Source organism: Lagenorhynchus albirostris, chromosome 6, assembly GCF_949774975.1.
Source record: "Lagenorhynchus albirostris chromosome 6, mLagAlb1.1, whole genome shotgun sequence".
In the NCBI taxonomy this organism is placed as follows: Eukaryota; Metazoa; Chordata; class Mammalia; order Artiodactyla; family Delphinidae; genus Lagenorhynchus; species Lagenorhynchus albirostris.
In genome coordinates this window covers 104,202,313-104,214,770 of record NC_083100.1, presented here as the reverse complement: position 1 = coordinate 104,214,770, position 12,458 = coordinate 104,202,313, and the positions used below count along the sequence as shown (strand labels likewise).

Genomic DNA, 12,458 nt, shown 5'->3' with positions numbered 1-12,458 from the left:
GGGAAAGATTATTTTATAGACTATGAATAACCTAATGTAAAGTATGTATGATTTATTTTAATGCATTTGTGTAAAACCATATGTATATTCTACTTATAGTATGTACTTCTATTTCAGTAAAAATACATGAAAAATTCAGATCTGTCCTTGTGCAAACAAGTATTTGGTGGTTCTTTTTTTTCCGGCCACACCGCGCAGCATGCGGGATCTTAGTTCCCTGACCAGGGGTCAGACCCACGCCCCCTGTGATGGAAGTGCTGAGTCTTAACCACTGGACCGCCAGGGAAGTCCCAACAAGTATTTGATTTCTAAAGTTTCCTTTTATTCAAACATTTGCACTCATTCTTTCATGCCTGAGTCTCCAAGATGTATCTCAGGTATTTGATAAAGCAGATCTTCCTGTAGAACAACGAGAAGAGCAGAGCCACGCACACGATGCAGCCGGAGACGAGGACGACAAAGAAGGGCCCTGCTTTTCCTTTTCTTCCTGCCGTTGACTCCCATTGCAGGGCGTATCCGGGAGCTTGGGACTTGGAGCCTCCGGATGTCAACTCTTCCGAGCTAGAGAGCAGAGGTCAAGCAGGCCCAGAGCTGGCATAGGCACTGGCTTGCGTTTGGAGGCCCGATTGTGTGGAAAACACGTTATCTTTAAACAGCAGAACCACAGTACGTGAAGATGTCACAGTACAAGAAATACTCTGGGGCTTCCCTGGTGGGGCAGTGGTTGAGGGTCCGCCTGCCGATGCGGGGGACACGGGTTCGTGCCCCAGTCCGGGGAGATCCCACATGCCGCGGAGCGGGTCGGCCCGTGAGCCATGGCCGCTGGGCCTGCGCGTCCGGAGCCTGTGCTCTGCTAAGGGAGAGGCAGCGACAGTGAGAGGCCCAAGTACCGCAAAAAAATAAAAATAAAAAGTGTTAACATGAAAAAAAGAAAGTTGGTTTCATCTTTGGGCTTCCCTGGTGGCACAGTGGTTGCGAGTTCGCCTACCGATGCAGGAGAAATGGGTTCGTGCCCCGGTCCGGGAGGATCCCACATGCCGCGGAGCGGCTGGGCCCGTGAGCCATGGCCGCTGAGCCAGCGCGTCCAGAGCCTGTGCTCCGCAACGGGAGAGGGCACAGCAGTGAGAGGCCCGCGTACCACCAAAAAAAAAAAAAGAAAGAAATACTCTGAAGCCAGGATTGGTTTTGTCCATCTCAGGTCCACTCCAGAAAGAGGATTTGGGGGGAAATGCCTGCCCTGGACTTCTGTTATCATTCCCAGCCCTCCTCCTCTACTTCCCACCGCCATCCTTTCCCTTTTCCTCTGCTCCTCAAAAATGTGGCTGCTTTAAAGCCAAACATAAAAATAGAACATGAAAAATATTTTTTAGTGACTGAGAGGATGAGAGCTAAAGCATTCAGGATAGTGTATTCACGGAAGTGTTGAAAAAGAGGAACTAAGAACAATAGTTTCTTAATATCTTGGAAGACTCATGAAAGACTGAAAATAGAATCTTAAGGAGATAGTGTTCTCAAAACTTTGCTCTAATTATTTAAAACTCTTCATCTTAATTATTTTGAAAAGTCATTAAGCATTTGTCAATTCTAACCATTAGAGATAAAATTTTAAACTGGTTCATTAATCATAGGTTCATCATTTTACAGTTGGAAGGGTCTCTAGAGAGTTTCTAGTGACAGAATTAGGATGGCCATGTGTCCCAGTTTGTGGAGGACAGTGTCAGTTTACATCTTGTTGTCCTGGTATAATCATTAATAGTGCTCCAATAAAGAATGTAATTTATATTCATTCAATTATATGTCCACCCTAACGTACTCCAAGTTTCCTGACAACTAGGCTGCTGACAAATTTCACATTCTTTGATTCCCAATCTAGTGTTTTTTACTCTAGACCTGTGTGCTTGCATAAAGGAAGCCATATGAGCCAACAATCTTGGGTCTTTTGATCAGGATGTTAACTCCTACCTTGAATCAATCTTCCTCCTGGAGTAGAATGCTAGGATACTTCACAGAGGTAAGTGAAGAGCCAGATTATCCGGTTTGCTCTGTTGGCCCAAATTTTCCTTCCTGGGGCCATAAACCAGTTATTAAGAAACAAATTAACAAGCAAATTTTTATTTTTCAGGTTTATTGAGGTATAATTGACAAAATAAGTTGTAATATGTAATATGATTTGATACACGTATACATTATGAAAGGATTTCCACTATAAATTTAATTAACACATCCATCACCTCACATACTTACTTTATTTTTTGGTCAAAAAGCTTAAGATCTACTCTCAGCAAATTTCAGTTATACCATAAAGTATTCTCAACTATAGTCACCATGCTATACATTAGATCCTTAGAACTTTGCTCACTTTATACCTGAAAGTTTGTGCCCTTTTACCAACCACTCCTCATCGCCCCCAACCTCCAGCCCATGGCAACTTCGGTTCTACTCTCTGTTTCTAGAAGTTTGACTTTTTCCTTTTTAGATTCCACATGTAAGTGGTACCATGCAGTACATCTTATTTCACTTAGCATAATGCCTTCCAAGTTCATCCATGTTGCAAAGGGCAGGGTTTCCTTCTTCTTAAAGTCTGAATAATATTATATATTATAAATGTATATTATATATATTGTATATATCATATATATATATGATCTTCTTTATCCATTTGTATGTCAACAGACTTTTAGGTTTACCTTGGCTATTGTGAATAATGCTGCAATGAACATGGGAGTACAGATATCGATTTGAGATAGTGATTTTGTTTTCTTAGGATATATAGCCGGAAGTGGGATTGTTGGACTATATGGTAGCTTTGTTTTTTAATTTATTGGGAAACCTGTTTACTATTTTCCATAGTGGCTGCTATACCATTTTACATTCCTGCTAACAGTGTACAAGGGTTTCCTTTTTTCCACATATTTACCAGCTTTTGTTATCTCTTGTCTTTTTTATAAAGTCATCAGGCTGTGAGGTGATATTGCAGTTTTGATCTGTATTTCCCTGATAATTAGGGATGCTGAATTTCTTTTCATATACCAGTTGGACACTTGTATGTCTTCTTTGGAGAAATGTCTATTCAGGTCCTTTGCCCATTTTTAAATTAGATTATTTGGTTTCTTTTGCTATTGAGTTGTATGAGTTCCTTATATATTTTGGATATTAACTCCTTATTGATATGTGGTTTGCAAATATTTTCTCCCATTCTATAGGTTACCTTTACATTCTGTTGATGTTTTCCTTTGCTGTGCAAGACCTTTTGGTTTGATTTGGTCCCAGTTGTTTATTTTTGCTTTTGTTGCTTTTGCTTTTGGTGTCAAATCCAAAAATTTCATTCTTTTGCATATGGATATCCAATTTCCCCAACACCATTTATTGAAGAGACTATCCTTTCCTCATTTTGTATTCTTGGTGCCTTTGTCAAAAATTAATTGACTAGGGCTTCCCTGGTGGCGCAATGGTTGAGAGTCCACCTGCCAATGCAGGGGACACAGGTTCGTGCCCTGGTCCGGGAAGATCCCACATGCCACGGAGCGGCTGGGCCCGTGAGCCATGGCCGCTGAGCCTGCGCGTCCAGAGCCTGTGCTCCACAACGGGAGAGGCCACAACAGTGAGAGACCTGCGTACTGCAAAAAAAAAAAAAAAAAGTAATTGACTAGATGTGTATGGGTTTGTTTCTCTTCTGGGCACTCTATTCTGTTTCATTGATCTATGTGTCTGTTTTTATGCCAATGACATACTGTTTTGATTACTGTTGCTTTGTAATATAGTTTGAAATCAAGAAATACGATGCCTCCAGCTTTGATCTTTTTGCTCAAGATTGCTTTAGCTATTCAGGGTCTTTTGTGGTTCCAGATGAATTTAGCATTGATTTTTCTGTTTCTGTGAAAAATGACATTGGAATTTTGGTAGAGATTGCATTGCATCCATAGATGGATAAGTATGGACAATTAATTTTTCCAATCCATGAATATGGACTATCTTTTCAATTATTTGTATCTTCAATTTCTTTCATCAGTCTTTTATAGTTTTCAGCATATAGATCATTCACCTCCTTGGTTAAATTTATTCCTAAGTATTTTTACCATATTTGATGTTATTGTAAATGGGATTTTTTTCCTTAGTTTCTCTGTCTGATGGTTCATTGTTACTGAGTAGAAATACAACTGATTTTTATATATTGATTTTTATGTAGTAATTTTTGTACTCAGCGACTTTACTGAATGCATTTATCAGTTCTAACAATTTTTTGATGGAATCTTTAGGTTTTTTTTTATATATATGAGATCATGTCGTCTACAAACATAGACAGTTTTACTTCTTCCTTTCTGATTTGGATGTCATTTTATTTCTTTTTCTTCCTTGATTTATCTGACTAGGACTTCTGGTACTATGTTAAATAGAAGTGCTAAGAGTAGGCATCCTTGTCTTGTTCCTGATCTTAGAAGAAAAGCCTTTAGCTTTTCATTGTTGAGTATGGAGTTAGCTGTGGGGTTGTCATGTGGGGTACATTCCTTCTATACCTAATTTGTTGAGAGTTTTTAATCATGAATGGGTGTTGGATTTTGTCAAATGCTTTTTCTGCATCTATTTAGACAATCATATAATTTTTATCCTTCATTCTGTTAATGTGGTGTATCATATTTATTGATTGGCATATGTTGTACCATCCTTGCATCTCAGAGATAAATCCCACTTGATAGTGGTGTTTGATTCTTTTAATGTGCTGTTGAATTTAGTTTGCTAATATTTTGTTGAAGATTTTTGCATCTTTGTTTATCAAAGATATTGGCCAAGGAAATTTTCTTGTAGTGGCCTTTTCTGGCTTTGGTGTCAGGGTAATGCTGGCCTCTTAAAATGAGTTTAGAAGTGTTCCCTTCTCTTCTATCTTTTGGAAGAGTTTGAGAAGGATACGTATTATTTCTTTTTAACTCTTTGGCAAAATTCACCAGCAAAGCCTTCTGGTCCTGCACTTTTCTTTATTGGGAGGTTTTGATTACTGATTCAGTCTTCTTATTAGTAATTGGTCTGTTCAGATTTTCTGTTTCTTCATGAATCAGTCTTAGTAGGAATGGATCCATTTCTTCTAGACTGTCCAGTTTGTTGGCAAGTAATTGTTCGTAGAAGTCTCTTTTGATCCTTAGTAGTTCTGTGGTATCAGTTGTAATGTCTCCTCTTTTTTCTGATTTTAATCATTTGAGTCTTCTCTCTTTTTTTTTAGTCCAGCTAAAGGTTTGTCAATTTTGTTTGTCTTAGTTTCATTGATCTTTTCTGTTATGTTTCTAATCTATTTATTTTGGCTCTGAACTTTGTTATTTCCTTCCTTCTACTAACTTTGGGTTTAGTTTGTTCTTTATTTAGTTTCCTTCAGGTGTAAAATTAACTTGTTTATTTAAGATCTTTCTTTTTTCTTAATGTAGGCATTTAATGCTATAAAATTCATGTTTAGAACTGCTTTTGCATCCCATAAGTTTTGGTATGTTGTGTTTTTGTTTTTGTTTAAAGATATTTTTTGATTGCCCTTTTGATTTCTTCCTTGATCCATTCAGGAGCATGTTTCTTAATCTTCACATATTTGTGAATTTTTCAGTTTTCCTCTTGTTATTGATTTCTAGTTTTAAACCACTGTGGTCACAAAAGATGCTTGCTAAAATTTCAGTGTACTTATATTTGTTAACACTTGTTTTATGGCCTAACATATGACCAATCCTGGAGAATATTCTGTGTGTGCTTGAGAAGAGTATGTATTCTTCTGCTTTTGGATGAAATGTTCTGTATATGTCTGTTATGTTCATCTTTAACATGTAGTTCAAGTCCAGTTTGGTTACTGACTTTCTGTTTGAATGATCTCTCCATTGTCAAAAGGGGGATATTGAAGTCCCCTGCAACTACTGTGTTGTTATCTATTCAGTTGGATGTTGGGCACATTAATATTTATAATTGTTATATCCTTCTTGATGAATTGGTCACCTAATCATTATATAATGACCTTCTTTGCCTCTTTTTACAGCTTTTCGCTTAAAGTCTATTTTGTCTGATGTAAATATAGCTACCCTGCTCTCTTTTGGTTCCCATCTGCATGGAATAGCTTTTTTCCCATCCATTCACTTTCAGTCTATGTGTATCTTTAAAACTGAAGTGAGTCTCTTTTCAGCATTTATGTGGGTCTTATCATTATTATAATTTAAAAATCCATTCACCCACTCTATATCTTTTGACTGGAGAATTTAGTTTACTTACATTTACTTTTTGATATGTATGGACTTACTATTGCTATGTTGTTAATTGTTTTCTGGCTTTTTTTGTAGTTCCTTTGTTCCTTTCTTGCTCTCTTCTTTCATGATTTGATGATTTTCTGTAATTGTATGCTTTGCTTCCTTTCTTCTTATCTTTTTTTGTATCTACTGTAGGTTTTCACTTTGTGGTTATCATAACAACTTCATATGCATACAAAGGCTCTACATATGCTTACTCTCCCTCCCACATTTTATGTTTTTGATGTTACAAATTGCATCTCTTTAAATTATGTATCTATTAACAAATTATTGTAGCTGTAGTTATTTTTAATGCTTTTTTCTCTTATCCTTTATACTAGAGTTATAAGTGATTTATGCATCCTCATTGCAATATTAGAGTATTCTGAATTCACGTATATATTTACCTCTACCAGTGAGTTTTATGCTTTCATATATTTTCATGTTACTAATTAGCATCCTTTTGTTTCAGCTTGAAGAACTCCCTTAAACATTTCTTATAAGGCCATTCTAGTGGTAATGGACTCCTTCAGCTTGTGTTTGTCTGGGAAATCTTTATCTCTTCTTTAATTCTGAAGGATAAGTTGGCTAGAATATTCTTCGTTGGCAGTTTTTTTCTTTTAGCATCTTAAATATGTCATCCCACTCTCTTCTGGTCTACAAGGTTTCTGCTGAAAAATCCAATGATAGTCTTATGGAGGTTCTTCAGCTCCCTGATGCAGGCTAACTGGAAGCCTGACCTTCAGGCAGCAGCTGGGAAAGTCAGGACGTTAGCTATGTGGTCTAGCCCCTATCGGGGAGAAACCAAGAGCTGGGTGTTTTTGCTTACTCTGTGCCAAGCCAAAGGGGGAAGTCACTGGTAGTGCTTGTGCATCTATATAGAATGGCCTGTTTTCTTTGTTGGTTTTTTTGTTTTGTTTTTTGCTGCGTTGGGTCTTTATTGCTGTGTGCAGGCTTTCTCTAGTTGCAGTGAGCGGGTGCTACTCTTTGTTGTGATGCACTTCTGTGGAGGGGAAGTCAGGAGCCTCTTATCTAGCCTTCTCGGTGATATCCTCCATGTGACATTCTTAAGGGGCCTTTGGGCTGCTCACACCTTCCTCTTGTTTGAGCATCTCCACTTGCATCTTGCCACACACATTTAGTTTTAAATTGGCATTGAGGAGAAACATCTGGAATCAAATCTAGCCACATAGACCCAAATCACCCCAAGAGCTAAGGGAATATAAAATATACAACAGGTACTGCTTTCATAAAGATTAAGAAAAAACCTTAACAGGTAAGTGACTATACCTTCAAACCAAAAAATAGCAGGTAATCATGCTTTAGTTAAATGATCAACTACTACATCATCTCTAAGTGTCTGTACTATTCCATAATGACCTGGACCCTAATCAAGATGACGAGTCCTTTAAAAAAATATGACTTTGATGGGTGCATTTAAAAATTGCTTTAATGAGAGAGCAGTTATCACTTCCTGCTCCAGGAAACATTTCTGGTATATACCCCAAAAGAATGCAAATAGTTAAGCCTAATGCAGAATGATATGCTCCATGAGCCTATGTAGGCAAAGAGCCTTACAAGTAATTTATTTGGTGAGCAGTGTGGAGAATGTGATCAGGTGCTTTAAAGAACATCAATTATGAAACTTCTATAAATATAATGGAGAGAAAAAGAAGCCTGGCCTTGACCATCAGCATTCGTCTGAGCTGCACTAAACCCAATCTGAAAAGATAATCCCAGAAGTTCAACCAAGAATGCATTGAAGTATTTCAACCATCAAATTAAGGACATAACTATGCGACCTTTTCTTTTGGGTGCTAATTCAGGACTATTAACCCTATTTTCTTGGACAGTGTTGAGAAACCACTCAATCTTGGATGTACTTGTGTAAACCTGAATTTTCAACTCAGATCTTTTTCTTTCCTGACACTTATTTTAGATGGATTACTTAAGCATACCTGCATGAAACTATTTCTTAATTCAAGTCCTGCTGAATACCAGTGTCCCATGAGATTAACTCAATGGGCGTTCCGAAACAAAACAAAACATAAAACCAAAAGCTGATTCCATGGTTGAATAAATTGGGAAACATGCTTACATGTTCCTGCTTTCACTGCAGGATCACGTGAAAGATTTAATATCCTTTGTAAATAATGACTTCCTAGAAAGGTTGGGGTCCAATTTGCAGTCTTCTTCAAACTTATTTGATCAAGGATCCCCCCTGTAAACTCTTACTTTTTTTTTAAAAATAAATTTATTTATTTATTTTTGGCTGCTTTGGGTCTTTGTTGCTGCGCGCAGGCTTTCTTTAGTTGCGGTGAGTGGGGGCTACTCTTCCTTGGGGTGCGCAGGCTTCTCATTGCGGTGGCTTCTCTTGTTGCAGAACACAGACTCTTGGCGCACGGGCTTTAGTAGTTGTGGTGCGCGGGCTCAGTAGTTGTGGCTTGTGGGCTCAGTAGCTGTGGCTCGCGGGCCCTAGAGCGCAGGTTCAGTAGTGTAGCGCATGGGCTTAGTTGCTCCGTGGCATGGGGGATCTTCCCGGACCAGAGCTCGAACCCGTGTCCCCTGCATCGGCAGGCGGATTCTTAACCACTAACCACCCAACCCTTGCTTTTTGGGCTAAACATTTATCCGTGCGTGTAGAGATGTTTCTGTTCCATGGAATATGGTTTAGAAATTGCTGCTATTGAAGATAGCAAATGACTGAAAAGAGGTCAGGAATCTTTACGCATTTTTGTGTCGTTTGAGTTTTTGGTAGAAGAAATGTTTCCCCTCCTGTGATAATGAAGGGGCTGAATACATGGCGTATTTTCCTAGCACAGGTGGCCAATTTGAGGTGCTCTGGCAAACGACGTGGTGTCCCTAATAAGTACAAAGTATTTTTACCTTCCGCTTAGAGTAAAACCTCATACAGCATGAGATAGATAAGCAGTTCAAAAATAATGTCTCCTATACTTTTTTTTACATGATAAATATTTTATTTATTTATTTATTTTATTTATTATTGTTTTTAATTTATTTTATTTTTTGGCGGTACGTGGGCCTCTCACTGTGTGGCCTCTCCCGTTGCGAAGCACAGGCTCTGGACGTGCAGGCTTAGCGGCCATGGCTCATGGGCCTAGCCACTCCGCGGCATGTGGGATCTTCCCGGACTGGGCACGAACCCGTGTCCCCTGCATCGGCAGGCAGACTCTCAACCACTGCGCCACCAGGGAAGCCCCAATATTTTTATTTTTAAACAATGAATTGTACATCTTTCATATAAAAGATGAGATTCTAGCCTCTGTTTTTAAAAAATTATACTTGCTAATACTATCTTTACATTTTTTACAGAAGCTAATTTTCTCTAAATTTGCAGCTTCATTCCATAGCTTTTATAGACTCATAGTCTCGAATATATTTCCCATATCCTTTAAAAAATAAATTCATACAAGATAATTTTAACACAATAAAACTTAACAGGTTACAGCACAACTGCCTAGCCTTCCAGCTACCACTGAATACTTTTCCAGTACAGAGAAGCCAACATGTTGGAGTAATTAATTCTCTGTATTTACCTTTATTAAAAAGAGCTTTTTGGTAGTGAGAACAAATAATCTCTCATTTGTTGCTTGAAAGCCTAAAATAGGATCACTGGTTTCTAGGCTTGCTACTTGCTGCTTAGCAACCTGCCCTACTTGCCTGCCTTCCTTCCTATTATTGTCAAGTACAGTGGACATGGGTGTGGGCTGACGATAGATGAAAACTCGTTGAAGGCACTCGCAAAGGGCTGCATAAGAATAATTTGGAGCACAGGCAAAAAAATTTTTGGGTCTCTTTCATACTTGGACGTAGCCTAAAGCATTGAAAATTGCGATATGCTCCCACGTATCGTCTTGGTTGCTGGAGTGTGGTTGCCAGTGTAGAGCATCAACATCATGGTGCAAACAGAAGCAGGGCATTTCTTTAGGATCCACTATGACAGAGAAAAGTTACTGGTTGCTTCCAAGATTCACCCACTTATATGGCAATCCTTTCTTCTCCCCATGTTCAGATGAACCAGCTCTCCTATCCAATCTCTCCAAAGAGATTACCATCCAAAACAGGTGGTACCTGTTTTTCCTTGGATTTTCAAGCTAGTTGATTGCCCTGTAACCTCAGATCTCACATGAGTAGTTTTTAAATGTACTGCCATCAAATCTGCATAAACTGGAGCTCTCTTCAAAGAAAATACCACATTATTCTCACCAACTCTTGAGCGTTACAAGGAGGTCTATCTGGATTTGGCTTCAGTTCATCAGAGGTCAAATGCATCAGACGTTCAGCTATTGCAGCACATTGAGCTGAGTCTCTTATAAATTCCCCGTTTATCACCGACCACTAGTTCTGGCCATGTCAGTCCTTCATTCTTCTTAATTAAGGAAATCTCCAAGCTATTGTTCTCTTTAATTATCCATATAGTGCTTTCTTCATGATCCATAGATGAATAGAGATTTCCTTCCAGAAACCTCTGACCCTTCAGCACAACGTTGACATGATCAGGCAAAAACTGTATTTGAATGTCTTCCTTAGTACAGTCTTCTGGAAGCGGTATTGTTACTGTCAAATCATCTTCAGTCTGTTGCCAGTAGTACAGAGGTTCTTTGATTATCTCTGACATGTCTTCATCCTTACTTTCTTCAAGCTCTTGACCAACTTGAACAAATGTAAAGGACTTGTAGGAGACAATCATTAGACCATTCCCATCGGGCTCAAAAGTGACATAATGGGGCACTGACTTTCCACAGAGAATATTATGCTTAGTAATTTCATATTTTTTATTATCTTTATTTTTCTTATTAATAGTGACCCACTCCAAGGAAACATAGAAACCACTTCCTTCCATATCCAATTCCTCTTTCTGTGTTCGAAGAAGCAGCATAGTTATCGAATGTTCTTCAGCTTTCAGCAATGAGATACTGTGATTTATGATAAAAGGACTGCCAAGCTCTTCATTAAACATAATATCCCATTTTTCAGATGCACTATTTCCACGTTCACCTGTTCCAATGAGACACAATCTTCCAGTTCCATCTGACAAGGTAACCCAAGTAGAAGATGTGAAATGGATGGATGTGCAAAGGCGCTTATCATATGCTGTCAAATCTGTAGGAAGTCGAAAACACCTCTCGTGGTTTTCCTAAGGCAGTGTCCAGCATCACTGTTTTTTGGGTTTTGTTTTATTTATTTATTTATTTAGAGGTGTTGGGTCTTCGTTTCTGTGCGAGGGCTTTCTCCAGTTGCGGCTAGCAGGGACCACTCTTCCTCGCGGTGTGCAGGCCTCTCACTGTCGTGGCCTCTCTTGTTGCGGAGCACAGGCTCCAGATGCGCAGGCCCAGTAGTTGTGGCTCACGGGCTTAGTTGCTCCGCGGCATGTGGGATCTTCCCAGACCAGGGCTCGAACCTGTGTCCCCTACATTGGCAGGCAGATTCTTAACCACTGCGCCACCAGGGAAGCCCAAGCATCACTGTTAAATTCGTAATTCTTCCAACGTTATGAACGTAGTAGACACTGTCTTGATACCATGAATCACAATGTAGGTAATTATACATTCCAAAAGCATGCATGTGTTCCAGTGTATACTGATCATCTTGAAGTTTTACTTCTGCCACAGACAAGGCTGTCTGTCACAGGAGCTGTCACTGTTCCCACTAGGCAGACCAGAGAAAACTCCTAATTCATAGGCAGAGTACACAGAAAAGTCTTATCTCAGTGGTGAGGAATAATCAGACATAGACTGAGCATCGCTCCAGACAAGCCTGCGTCAAGCTCCAGCTGGTAACAGGGCAGCGGCTCGAGGGACAGCTTATAACCCTCGAAGCGGGGATCCAGCAGAGGTCTCTTCACCCACAGGGAGCAATTAGCGGCCACCTCCATCGCCTTCCAGGGTCCTAACATGAGAATTAATAAAGTTCGTGTTGAAAGGTCTGCGCTTCACGCGTATCACCGTGGCTGGGAGGCGGCATGGTTCCCATCACTGTCTCCTGTACTTTTAAAATTAGATTCAAAAAACGAAATTAGATTCAGAAAAACCTGAAGAACCATTGCAATTACTGCCAAAATGTTTCAGAGGGCATTAGGTTAATGCCTCCTCTCCTAGGAGAGGAGTGGAAAGGAAGATAGATGCTCATCACCAGAGATAGGACTCTATTTGTTACGAGGATTTGTAGGGGCAGCACTTTGTTATTGGGTAT

The 12,458-nt window shown here is 39.4% G+C and overlaps 1 pseudogene; it reads right to left on the bottom strand.

Moving 5' to 3' along the window:
• Positions 1–9,558: 9,558 nt before the first annotated feature.
• LOC132521551 (nudC domain-containing protein 1-like) lies at positions 9,559–12,141 on the bottom strand (annotated as a pseudogene).
• Between the last annotated feature and the right edge of the window lie 317 nt (positions 12,142–12,458).